The sequence below is a fragment of the Motacilla alba genome, chromosome 9, assembly GCF_015832195.1.
Source record: "Motacilla alba alba isolate MOTALB_02 chromosome 9, Motacilla_alba_V1.0_pri, whole genome shotgun sequence".
Classification (NCBI taxonomy): Eukaryota; Metazoa; Chordata; class Aves; order Passeriformes; family Motacillidae; genus Motacilla; species Motacilla alba.
Genome location: NC_052024.1, coordinates 9,072,406 through 9,085,873, shown reverse-complemented (window position 1 = coordinate 9,085,873; position 13,468 = coordinate 9,072,406). Strand labels below are relative to the sequence as shown.

General features: G+C 39.6%; 1 long non-coding RNA gene across 1 annotated transcript; it reads right to left on the bottom strand.

Moving 5' to 3' along the window:
* Nucleotides 1–11,584: 11,584 nt before the first annotated feature.
* On the bottom strand, nucleotides 11,585–12,939 carry LOC119704320. The gene is made up of 3 exons (XR_005257924.1): nucleotides 12,769–12,939; nucleotides 12,027–12,087; nucleotides 11,585–11,705 (listed from the first exon to the last, which is right to left on the bottom strand). It is a non-coding gene; the product is annotated as an uncharacterized LOC119704320 (long non-coding RNA).
* Nucleotides 12,940–13,468: the final 529 nt, after the last annotated feature.

The window sequence follows — 13,468 nt, the reverse complement described above, 5'->3', positions numbered from 1 at the left end:
TAGGAAATAACTTTTGTGATGTAAGGTATTACACACTCTGTGCCATGCTGTCAGTGACTATGCAGAGCTGCTGCCCGCTGTCATTGCCAGCGCAGTAAATTGGGTCTGTGGTGGATGATTTTGTTATTAGTGCACAAATGCGCACACCCACATTTATTCAGATGCTTTTCACACGCCCATGGATGTAAACACACAGAGAAAAACTGTGGTGTTTGTCACCATGAAATGTTTTTTAACACATGACAAACAAGTGAAGATATTGTTGCTATAAATCTGCAGAATCAATCTGTACTATTACTGTTCATTGCTATAAAGTTACATTAACTATGTTTTTGTTATCAATCTTCTTGTGATTTTTTTTTTCAAGTGCTTCCATTGTGTGTTTTAAGAGATAATAATGTAATTTTCACACCATACTAAACTTTCCCAGGGTATTTCTTCAGAAAAAGCTGTTATTAGAAGAGTTTTACGGTGTTAATTTCTTTTCTGCCTCAAAAAAACCTGACACTTAAGACAGCAATCAAGAACTTCAAACTGTAATGCATGAGTCATATTCAAATCCTGTTAGTTCCCCTAATATAACTGATTTACAGATTAGAATTTTCTCACATTTTCTATTTAATTATTTGAGATGCCAGAAAGTTTTGTTTTCGAAAAGCCAATAACTTCAGGCTACATTCAGTGAAAAATATACTCTACCTGTTGCATAATCCCATAGATCTGAGTTAATCCCAGCTATGGAAAATGAAACCTGGGAGAGGGTCTACTTTGATAATTTTGAATACTAACAATAGGCAAGTCTTGTAGAAATTCTTTTGAGGTGATAAGGATTTGGTTGAAGCCACTTTGGTAAGAATGAATGAATAAAGTTGAGATATGATTACAGAATACCTCCTGAGATATCTTAAAGCTCCATTTTTCCATGTGGAAGACCATAGTGTCCAGCTCTTGTGTCACCATAACAAAACTTCTGTATTCTGAGATATCCTGTAAAATGTTAATGCTGTAAAGCTATAAAAGAAATTTTTGCCTTTGTCCCAGTTCACTGACATTTCACCTGTCCTATTAGAGGTCAGGATTCTCAGGTGGGTCACACAATCAAAACAAAGCAAAACAAGAAGCATTTTCAAAAATGCTTGTGTAGCTTGTTTGCTGCAGGTTTGAGAGTGGGAGCAAGCAGATGGAAACAGAGAAATGCCCGAGGTGGCTCTTCAGCTGGATATTGACAAATTGGGACCACACCCCCATGGCATTGTGATGGTCACCAAGCGAGCTGAGGCTGGTGCTGTTAATGCTCATGGTACCTTCAAAGTAATGGCAAATACCTTTGTTGTGCTTTGTTTGAGAGTCTGATTTGACAAATATTGGAGCCTTCGCCTCTGGATCTGTTCACGTATTTTTGAGCAAAATGCAGCTGCATTACTGATGTCAGTGGGTTTAGCCTCAGTTGATTTATTTACTGGATGGTAACAAAAATTCCTGCCATATAAGGTAACTGTAACATTACTTAAGCTAGATATGTCAACATATGGTGACATCTGAAAGAAAAAAAGCCAAAGGAGCAGTGTGTAAATGCAACACACAGAACATGAAAATGCTAGTATTTTGAGAGTCATAATTGGGTTAAAATGAAAGGAAATGCCCTTCATCCTTTTGGGCTTAAATATATTTGAACATAGAGGGATTTTATGTTGCTAGATTATGCACAGTCTTCTATAAGCATTTTTGCACCACTCCATCATTCTGATGATGAACATGTGTGCTTGTGACTTCATTCTGTGCCGTATTGTTTGCTGGTAGAAAATGTCAGATTGATTAATGGTGCTTTTTAACAAAAAGGAATATTTCAGCTATTCTGACTATCTTCTTTAAATGACTGCATAACATATTTTGCCCCATTATCCAGCTCTTATTTTTTTTTTTATAGGCACAGAATGCCTTTCAGAAATACTTAAAGATCTCAAGAGATGGGAAGCAACAGTGCATCCATAAGTTTAGCCAACCTCACTGTCCTTCTTTGAAATGGCTTTTCATTTTATTTGCCTTACCTTTGTTAGATCAAATGACAAACGGCAGAATTTTGCTGGGTTTTTCTGTTTTAAAACACTTTCAGTAAAAACAATTCGAAATTCAAAAATTTCCAAATGGAAAGTAAGAAAAATTAAAAGTTGAAACCTCTTCTTCAATGGATGTTTGTTTAACCCAATGGAGAAGTACTACAATTCCCAAATTTTCCATAATTTGTTTTCATTTCCTGCTTCACTTATATGGCAATATTGACGGTAGCTGTTAGATATCTAGCAACTCAGTGAAAATGAGATTTTCATGTTTCTCTGGTGACAACTGATTTGTGCTTGGGACCATAAAAATATCTTTTATGAGGGCATAGATGGATCAGACATATGGCATTGGTAAAAAATCACAGCCAGGGTTGCCAGAGATTTTTATGTTTGTTTTTTCCTGTGTTCCACAGAAATAGCTGCTTTCCTCAAACAATGGATGTGGAACCATATGAAAAGAGGAAATACATAAATCGCTGTATTTTGTGTTTCTGTTTTGCAGCATTGGTTCTGCCTGAAGCCATTCTTAAGCAATCTTAGTTGGCTGCCTTCTGTGATTTACTAGGTTTGTGCATTGTGTCAAATATCCTGATCCCACTGAAGATTTTTCCATTTATTTATTGCAATTTTCATGGGTAGACCCAAACAAGTCTGTTGTGATTATTAGTGCAAAGTATATGCATGGCCAGAATCAGGGAATCCAAGTCATGGTAACTGACCAGGAGCAAGCAATCATTCCCTTCTGTCAATACAACTCCTGCAGTCGTATTGTTTACTCAAGCTCTGAACTGTGGCACTTGTGGATTTGAACATAACTGTGGTTAAATTCCTTGATGGCAAAAGGGATCACCTCTAAAAGCTAGGATCACTTCTGCCACGTTTGTATTATCAAACACGTATTTGGGGAAGGAAAAAAAGCTTTGGCTGCTTTGAAAATCACAAAGCAAAAAATGTCAAAACAGCATGGCTGAAGTGCACTTTAATGAATGTGAGTAATACAAAACTTATTTCTGTAGTCAGGCTTTTGAGCTGAATAGTCTCTTCAGTCTACTGTGTTTCATTTTGTTAGCTTATCACTGACATTTTACCAATCCTTCCCAGGGTCCATCTGGTGGTCCATCTGTCTTTAGCATCTACAGTTCACTGTGTGACAAATGACGTATACACTATTAAAGAATAACAATTAGCTACAACATTAAACACAAAGGTTACACAAATTACATACTTCTGTTAACAAACAGTGTCACACTAAGGCATGAAGAATTTAGCAAGTCAGACAGTAAAAGTGCACTTTATATCACAGAGCAAAACATATTTAGGTCAAATGATTTGCTGTGATTTTTTTTCCTACCCCTCGGGTCTTCTGAATAACAGATGTTGGCTGTACAGTGTTTTGATTATGCAGAACCTTTTTAATGCAGTAATGTTCACTATAAAGGTCAGATTTACATGCAAAGCAAAATAGTCAAATTATTCATTAACCAAACATTTGTCATTCACCATGCATTACTTCAGGCTAATCACCTTGAAGCAGGGAAATTATTGGACCCTTCTCTTTAAAAAAGCATAACAAATTTGCAGTACAGCTGCAGTGTGAGCTTAACACTTGTTCTACCTGCTCTGATTGAAAATAATCTCTCCCCTTATACAGGGAGGTTGTGTATGGACTGTGTCAAATTACCTGAGAGCAAAAGAGGAAAGAGTTAACAGCTGAACTGGGTTCATTTGACTCCTGAATCTTTCTGCAGAGTATGACTATATACCTATGCACAGAGAAGAAGTCTGCAGTATTCCAGGTATCAGCCAAGTGATGGAGAAATTGCCCAGGCTTCCAGCAAAAGGTAGTGCTCGAAGAATGGTGACATAAGGTTGAAAAAGAAAACTGGTGAAAGTGGCAGGGCAACCCTTTAACACAACAGTGACCTTGCATCGGTATGGTTCACTAGTTCAGCAAGTCTCTTCCAGTCATTTCATGCCAAAAAGTGGCATCCATCCAAATTCCTTGCATACTAATGTTGCATTCTGCTAGGTGTGGCTTTCCCACCTGTTGTCTCCCTTTAAAGAACCTTGAATTCTTTATGAGTTCTTCTGACCTGGTAAAATGTGACTGGACTTTGTTAGTATAGCCACACTGTAACAGATCTTGGGAAGCAGGTTGAGAGAACAAATCAAATCTGTACTCTTGCAGAGTTTGGGATGTTTTCATCATATTTTTAAGACCATTTTTTAAAATTTATTTAATTAATTCAGGACCACACCATGAATTGGAAAAGAGAAGTGGTCTTGAAATTTGAGATTTTCTTTTCTCTCATGAGTCAATAATTCTGACCCCTTTCTTTTCTGGAGACACAAAGGCTCAGCTACTGCCCCCTTTGTTTCTTTCTTCCCCTCCCCTCTCCTGTAGCTCACCTCGTTACCATCTCCTTTGTTAAACTTCATCTGGCAGGTAGAAATAGTCATGGGGCTGCTTATATTTAAGTACTCAGTTCTCTGTTCTTAAAATTATTTCCTGGTGGGAAAGAAGGGTGCATCACACCCTAAATCCTAGGGAGAAAAGAGTAATAACCTGAGCTTTCAGAGATTGAATTGCTGATGTTGTTACTAAGAAGAAATGTATTTAAAGCCCCTACTCTTTTCTGATTTATCCTATGCTTTGTAAGAGGGACTGTGTGCCCTGCTAAATGCATGAACAGTTGTAGACACTAACTCATGTTTTTCAGTGGAAGAGTGCATTACCAGTGTATCACACAGTTTTTTTGCCCTTTCAGGGCTTGGCAACCTACCTTTGAAGATGTGGCTATTGCTTCACCCAGACTGCTGTGGGGAATTAATATGCTCTAGGGGAGGCACACATGTGACCCTATAGAGATATGGAGAACATACAGGATTTCAGGGGTGTGTTGAGAATACAAGGTCATACATATTAGGGGAAGGACTGTGAAGGGCAGATTTAGGAAAAATGTGGAGGACGATTCATACATTTAGTCCATGTCAGAGCAGTACCAGCCCCCGCTGTGTTGGACCCCTCAACTTGGTGACCTGCAGACCAGAGCTCTGGGAAGGAGTCAAGTGATGAAGGAAGTCCTTGACTCTGACAAGGAATACGTGGTCAGTTTGAAGGGCAGAAATTAGCTGTAGGGTGAGCTATAATTTTGTGTGTGGAATGACAAGGTTTTTATTGATAATGGGGGAAAGTGGATGAGCAGAAGGGTGAAAAAATTTCCTAGTGATGCAAAGTTAATAACATGTAGGGATTGAGGGAACCTTAAAGAATGCTAATGGCTCTGCCAGGGTGATAGTGATTGAAAATCAGCACTGATTGACAGAAAAACTACACGAATTATTGACAAATTTCACACTCTTTTCATGGTAGAAGCTCACCAAAGCCTCTTTTTATGCTGTAAAATGTCTGACATTAGCAATACATGTTGTTCATGGGGTACAAGTGACAAGGAGTATATGCTCCATAGTAAATGCTGTTAAGATTTTTGCCAAATGACAGCTGTCCCAGTAGTTAACTGCATTATGCTCAAATTTTTCCATTCTCTTTCCTGTCCTACAGTATTGGAGGAAAGTAAAATTGACACTCTCCTTCAGAGATGGCCTCACCTGGTGCGTGAAATGATCTGAGATGCTTTCTGCATCTTAAAATGTGTAAGCACTCTTGAATTCTTCAGGAAGAAAGACCTTCCACAAAGACAAGGTAAAGCAGTAATATAGTCCTCCAGACTGTGGCAAAATATCATAATTATGTTTAACATTCTTAATAGCAATACTATTATAGTTATAATTTAGTTATTTTAAATACCATGTTGAAATTTTAAAAGAACAGATGTAGTTTTTAGGATTTACCAAGGCCACATATCTCTATCCAAAAAATAAAGTTGACTGCCAGTTCCACAAAACTATTAAAAGCTTCATACTTTTAAGGAGGTAGTGAATTACATGGCTGCACAAGTACTAGAGAAATTCTTATTTATTTGTTTTTTACAGTGAATAGTTGACATAGTATTTGTTTTCCCTTTGTTGATTTTTTTAAACAACCTAATGCAGAGTGCCTAAATGTTGCACTTAATTTATTTTTCTGCTTGAATGGCGAATGCCAATTTGTCTGGAGGCAACAATTTCGCTTACTATCAGCTAGTATTCCTCTCTCAGCAACAAAGGCAGAATATTTTTGAAAGAAAATATGAAGTAATATAAAGAAAAAATTCCCTCCCTTAGAAAAGGAGTTTTAGAATATAACTTGAAAGTGTCAAAATTGCTGTAATGGCTTCTGTATCTATTTGAGAAAATGATGATGGGACCTTAAATTTATGAATGAGATTTTGTTATTCTTTCAGAACAGAGAGGGCATCCTCTAGCAATGTTTTTAGTCTTCAGTACTAAAAGGAAAATAAATCAGTACTTCCTAAGGGTGCTGTTGGTGAGGAATATAGCTCAAGTGTGGAATGGCCACGTTGGCTGTGCTGGTCAGCCAATGAACGTGGTGTGGTTCAGCCAGCGCAAAAAGCGAGTGTCACATCAACCCTCTCCATTGCCACACCAAATTCCACATCATGTCTGCTTGCCTGGGTCTGGGCTGGGAATTCAGGTGCTGTGGGGTTTTGAAACTGCACTGCATGGTCTGAGGGCAGGGCTGGAGCAGAGCAGCTCCAGCTGCCCCTCCCCAGCCCCACTGCTTCAGGTAGTGCTGGACTGTAAAAAGATGTTCAGAATTTGTATCAAATTCCCATAAATCTAAGTTACCTGAACCTGCTTCAAAACTAACCATTGCAGAGCTGTCAGGCTTTTGTTCCACTTTATGAATGCCCTTGATAAGAAGGTTAGGTTGTATGATTGGGTTTTGTTTTTAATTTGTTGCCTGTAAAGGTGCCCAACTGATAATCTTAGAGAATCAAATCCCCTTTTCAGTCACAAAGTAGATAACTGCCTGTGAAGTGACAGTGCAGGTCTCAGTTCTGACCTGTAAGGAGATGGAGGAATATGAAAGACTGAGCAATTTTCAGTTCATACTTATTCAGACCTGACTGGCATCCAAGACATGAAGTGCATCTGGCAACGATGTCACGTTGCAGACAACCTGCCCTTCCTGAGATAGACTGAAATTTCTGTGTGTGTTTTTGGCACTGACAGGACATCTCTAGAATATCCTGAAAGTTTAAAATTTGCACTTGTTTTTTATTTGATCATAGGCTTTCTTTTTTTCCCCATGGAAAGAATAATATTTATTTCATTAAAAGTATTATTTTGGAGCTATAGAATAATTTTTAATAGCTTACATCTCTGTACGGTTGAATGCTTCAAATTAATAATATCAGAATATAAAATTATGGAACTTCCAACAAAACTGTATTTTCTAAGGGGGAAAACAGAAGCACTTTTGGTTTGTGGGCTATTTTTGCTAAGATTGTTTACTTAGAAAACTCTTCAGCAGTTAGGGGTGTTCACAGGACCAGTGGTTCTGGTGCTGAGTAGAGAGGCAAGTCTGGATTAATGTTAAAGAAGTAACTGTTCCTGGCAATTTCTGATCTGAGATAGATCGAAACTGACAAAATAAAGATAAAATGCTATGGGCTGTGATGGTGCGTGGTATTGTCCACTGAATTGCAAGCTCGGCAACAGAGTACCAATTTTCCTTCCAATTCCTAGTCATTCCTATTTCAATGTTCTGCTCCATACTGATGACACTTGTTTCTCTAATTCAGGAAGATGCTGATTTCCCTTAAAGGTATAAACATGTTCTATACTGTTGTAGACAGAGTGTGGCCAATGTTTCCCTATACTTTATGTGGCCCTATGGTTCAGGTTTTCTTCCTAAACTCAGATATTTGATGCAGATTCAACACTTCATTTCCACAGAGCTTGTTGCCACAGAAGAGTTTCTTTTAGGCAAGTCTTACATGCTGTAATCAGGTAGAAATATTGATTATCTCTGTGGTTGCAGCAAAGGCCTTGGGTAACAAGCAGCCATGGAACATGAAATAAACTTTAAAAAAGCATTTAAGCAAAAAAAAAAAAAGACCTCTTGGTGAAGGACTCTGTATCATAGGGGTATTTGTACCATTCTACATACAAGCATTACTGTTCAAAACAGTCCTGAAAACAGTTCATTTATTCTATTTCTCAATACTTCCAGTCATTTGAAAGCTTTTTCCTTGCTGTCAGTTGATCTTGTCACTTAGCCAATTTCAGGAGTGCTCAAGACAGTATTTTCCTGGATCAGCTTTGACAACATGTCCAAAGAATTTTTCAAAGTAACAATACTAAATAAATAGCGTGGGGATTGGCCATTCTTTCACACTCAGCTCTATCTGCATCTCCTTTCTAATCACATCAAAAGGTTGCCTTGGTGTCTTGCTTTGTGATATTGCCAATAGTAAGCTTGGGACTCCAGAAGTGGACATGAAGCTCCCACTAGGATGTGCATGGCACTGCATTGGCAGAGCTGACTGACTGCAGTGCACAGTGATTCGTGAGCAAAACCGCCAGGTCACATTATTTGTTTCCTGGAAGCATTCAGCACTAGCCTGACACTTGAGGAAGTGCTCAGAAATCCCTTCAAGTTCATAAGCAGGAAAGCCAGATTACTTCTTTTCCTTGCTTGCATACTCTCTTTAACCTTACTACAGTATTGATTTGCTCCTTTTCTTAGTAAAAACAGCTAGAGGACCTGACCTCAATTTCCCAGGATTCTGTGTTTGTCAGCAGGGAGCTACCATCAATATAAGAGGGAAAAGCTGTATTTCTCTATCTGTTTGCTTCAAGCTCAGTAGCCAGGCTCCATTGCAACAAGGGCACTGGTCTTTGCTGTGTGTTTGTGTATGGGGTAACAGTGGGGTTTCCATCGAGGGCTGAAGCTCTTAGATGTTATTGTAACAGAAATAATGTGAGAAATAATGGCTGTGCTGGCAGGGAGGCAAATCAGAGCTTGGCAGGGAATCTTCCCTCAGCCCAGGTCCCTTTTTAAATGTGCAGGTAAGCTAGCTGTGCAAATTAGCTTGTCCAGCTTCTGGTACACAGGGAACAAAACTGATTTAGCCAGGTTTTGCCTATGAATGTTACTGTGTGATGGGATGTTTGCTGTGGCCTTCATGAACACTGACTAAAGCTGCTATGTGTGTGGTACAATCACATTGGAAAGTGAATTCAGAACAAAGTTGAGCTGCAATTGTAGGCACACAGTTTGTGGTGACTGGGAGTGTGGCTGGGCTGAGCCTCATCCCCAGTGGGCAGAGCTGTGAGCAGCAGGTGAGCAGCACTGACAGCAGTGAGCCATGGAGTGCCCAGGGGCACTGAGCAACCACCAAAGGAACAGAGGGCACACAGGGGCAATGCATCAACATGAGGGGATAAAAGGCTGGGCTAAAGCACAAGAAGGGCAGAGTCTTGAAGCCTTCTAAAGTGGTAAGGTGTTGATCTGCATGGGCTAAAGCTTTCTGAAATTGTGTGATGATACTCTATATTGTGGCTGTCTCAACTGCAACATATGCTGTGACACTATTGGCTCTACAAATCTTTCCTGGTAGTGTCAAGAGTGCTGGGGTACTGAGAATGCCATCCTAGGTGAATTGCCCATTTGAGAAATAAAGCTTGAATGGAAATATATTCTATTGGAAGACTAATATGCCAGCAGCAGTCTTTGTTGAAAGGCAGAGCAAATAGACACCCCATACCTCATAGATGCTTGAGATTTTCCGTCCTGGCAGAAGGGAAGGGTGTTTGATGACCTCAGACTCTACTTAAAGACTTCTCAAGTAAATGGTCTCCTATTGCTTTGTCCTCGCAGAGTAGATAGCCAGAAGATCACCTTTTCGTGACTTTACATGCTTACTCATATAATGAAAGATCTTGAAGTGTTGAAATTTCCATGTACAGAGAGAAAAACAAAGATAATTCTGCATCAAAGTGCAACTTCATTTCCTAGAAACAGACATTGTCATCTAGGGGGAGTAGAACAGAAGTGTCTGAAACCAATTGTGCAGTTTCACTTTACACCTCAGAGCTTTGGCTGTTTGACTGGTGAGCCCACCACCAGTTCAGGGTTCAATAGATTTTGATGGCACAGATTCAGCCACAGCTTCCAAGCCTTGCTGCTTCTCAGCCTGTGAGAATCTGAGCTAGAAAGAAATCAAGGTTTGAAGAGTCAACAAAGTTACATTGCTCTTCAAAACTTTTCAGTTTTGACAAACCTCCATTTTTCAAAAGAAGAATGTTCCATCAGAAGACTCACAGGTATGCTTTGGGGAAGTGGGGGAGGGATAAGAAGTTTACTCTTCCTTTTGCCTTCCAAAGCAACAAGCCAGAAAGATGTTCTCAATATATAAGCAGGGACTGAGTCATGGGGAAGTGGATCAAGAAAATTAGTTTAAAAGGGAGTGGTGGAGGTTTTCAGGGGTGAACTCTACAGATGTGATTTGTCTCCTCAATGTTGCTGCCTGTTTCTGGGTTGAGATGGAAAGGTCTTTGGAGCACTGGGTTCTGTTCTTCTGTGAATGTCCAGCCCTCAGTAGTGCAGTGCCCTGTGTTGACAGCAGGCTCAGCGAAGGCTCTGCCAGCACCCAGCTGAACCCCTCCAAGAGCCTGGAGGAATCCTAGCAGAAGTGGGCTTAGGAAGAAAACTACCAGTGACAATCCTGGTTGTGGTGGTAGATTTATTTGCTGCATGCAAATTTGTGTACTACAGTTGGATATAAGGATTTTTTTTAATGTGGAAGTTTTTTCTGTAAACAATTGAGTGATTTAAGAGGCACAGTGGTTTTCAAGTTACAATTATAACCCATCCAATGTAATGCAAAGTGCTCTAACTAAAATTCAATAAGCTAGTGTTGCTGTTGGCAAGTTGATACAAATAGGAGAGTCATATGGCCATCATGTGGTCCACTGGTGAGAGCAGCCAGTGTCACCTGAGTCAAAAAGAGCCAGCAACTTCACAAGGTGATTTTCTAAACAAGGTACATATTCAGAATTCGTGGCATGTGCTGAAGCTGAAATTGAATGTGAAATGTTATCATACTTTCATTTCTGTGTGATTAAACTTTCTATAATATTAACCACAGAATTTGTACAATAAGTACAAAATTATCAATAGAATTGAAGCCAGCAACAGACAGTATGATTCATAGCAAAATACTGTCACTACTAAATGCTTACTTGAAGTTTTGGCAGGGTTTTATTATACAGGACAAATGCTCTGTCTCTTGTATGGTTTTGCAAATCTCACAGTTAGCTTTATTTTTCCCTTTAGCTTAAATTTTCAGGAACTTTAGGTTATTATAGCTGCATTGTAACAAAGGGGCTTATAAACTAGGCACAGAACTAAACTTAATCTGCAAAAACATATGGTTAATATGGAGTTCAGGCATAGTGGGTGTGAAAGAGAAATGAATTTCAGCCAGCATGTGTTTATCAAGCATTGTCATTGCCAGCTATTTGAAATTCATTTTTTGCCATTTGGAAATGTTAACATTGTAATTCTTATGTTTTTCCAGACACAAAGAGCAAACAGACACTTTCTATGCGAATTAGGTTTCTTTGATTAAGAGAAACAAACCAAACAAAAAGTCCCCTTGAAAGAATGCCCTGGTGAGGTTTTCTTCTGACAGTCTGCACTGCAGTTTGCTCCACTCCACAAATAAAGGTCATCTAGAAACAGAAAGAAATGCACAAGAAAATGATTTTCCCCCCTGCATTTCTGCCTGTCATTGTGCCCTGGAGAACAGGCAAAATGCAGAGTGGGTGAGCATGGTGGTTGTTTTTCCCACCAGTTCAGAGGATTAAGCTCAGGATATGCTGCCTGCAGTCTGTTTGCCTTGAGGGAATTCTTTAAGGACAGCCCTGAGAATGGATTAGCAGGCACGGAGAGCCACAGGGTGCCATGCAGTGACTTTGGTGAGGTGGCTGATTGGAGGGGTTTGTAAATTCAGTGGTGCTGGGGGGATGGCTCCAAGAGGGACAGGGGCTTACCTGGCAGCAGTGGGAGGTGCCAGGCAAGCATGTGCCTCTCCCAAGGGCAACTGCATCTTATCTAGGAAAAAATAAAGTGAGTTTTGTGGCATGTTGTCTTTGTAACACAGACACAGGATTCTTTTATAATAAAAATATATTATATTTTAATATTCTCTTTATATCTTATTTGTTAAGATTATTTGTTGCAAAAACCTCACAAGGGTAGTCTAGCAGAAGTGGAATGCTGCATATTTGCATAACAAAACCCAATCATTTTCATATTTCAACTGGAAACATGTGATACACCTAATTCCTCATCACATGTCAAATTAATACTTTGTTCCTCTAAATATTGTTTATAATGAAGGTTTTTCTGTAAAGAGCATCATATAATTTTAATTATTATGCAAATTACTAACAGAAACTGCTGGGCTTTGTGCTTTGTTTTTAAATCACAGTTTCTTAAAGTTCAAATTGCAGCCACTAGGGCCCCTTTTGTTTCATGAAGATGAGTATGCAATTACCAGTGCTGATGTTATTTTTTGGCATATGGGTCAGACCCAAGGGGGAGTTGAGTCAGGTGGGAGAGGACAGAGGTGGGTGGGCAGTTGCTATGGGGATGGAAGCCCCTTGCAGGGTGCTGGAGGGTTAAACAAGTCTCTCCTTTGGTTGGGAAGGCAGACTGGAAGGAGCTGCTCCCCAGACTGAACCAGCTGCACTGTAGTGTTCATCTATGTCTGAAAAATCAAGATCTACTTACCTTCTTTTCTAATAAAAAGATGAAACCGAGTATCTGGATGGCAACTTAGCCAGAAGCAGAAATGCAAGGTCTCTATGGGAGTGTCTGACTGCTGTGTGTCCTTTAGTGGCACTTAGAATATTCGAGTATTCCTCCTCCCATTTATCAAATTCCCATTGCCTTGCACCTGAGTTTCTGGTTGCTTCCACCCCCCCCCCAAAAAAAAAAAAAAAAAAAGAAAAAGCAGTGAAAGCAAAACAAAGAGGTCTGTGGAAAAAGTTCACTGGTTTATGTCTGCTTGGTTTTATTTTTAGATCTGTAAAGTGTTTCTCAACTTTCTGCCTTGTGTCAATGTCAATGAGCTTCCCTGATGTGCCCCAGCTTTAGTTCCTGTTATTGGAATTGAGACAGAAGTATTAGAAAGAATTTGGGTAGCAATGCTGTGTCTGTGATACTGTATTTCAGAAGTCTGAGGGAGTCAGATCTTGCAAATACATCTCCTATTAGTCTGTCTCATGTGCCAGGCAGATTGATGCTAATACTTTTGCAGTGAGAAGAGTAAATCTCTGAGACCACACAGTCAGCTTCTGTCTGCAGGTCCTTATTATGTCTTGCCTTATTATGTCAGCTCCAAGGCTTTCACCAGGCCTGCACTGAAGTAATAAGAAAACTGGAGAGGATCCTGGAGGTGAGGAAGTTACACTCCCAGTCAGCACAGGCT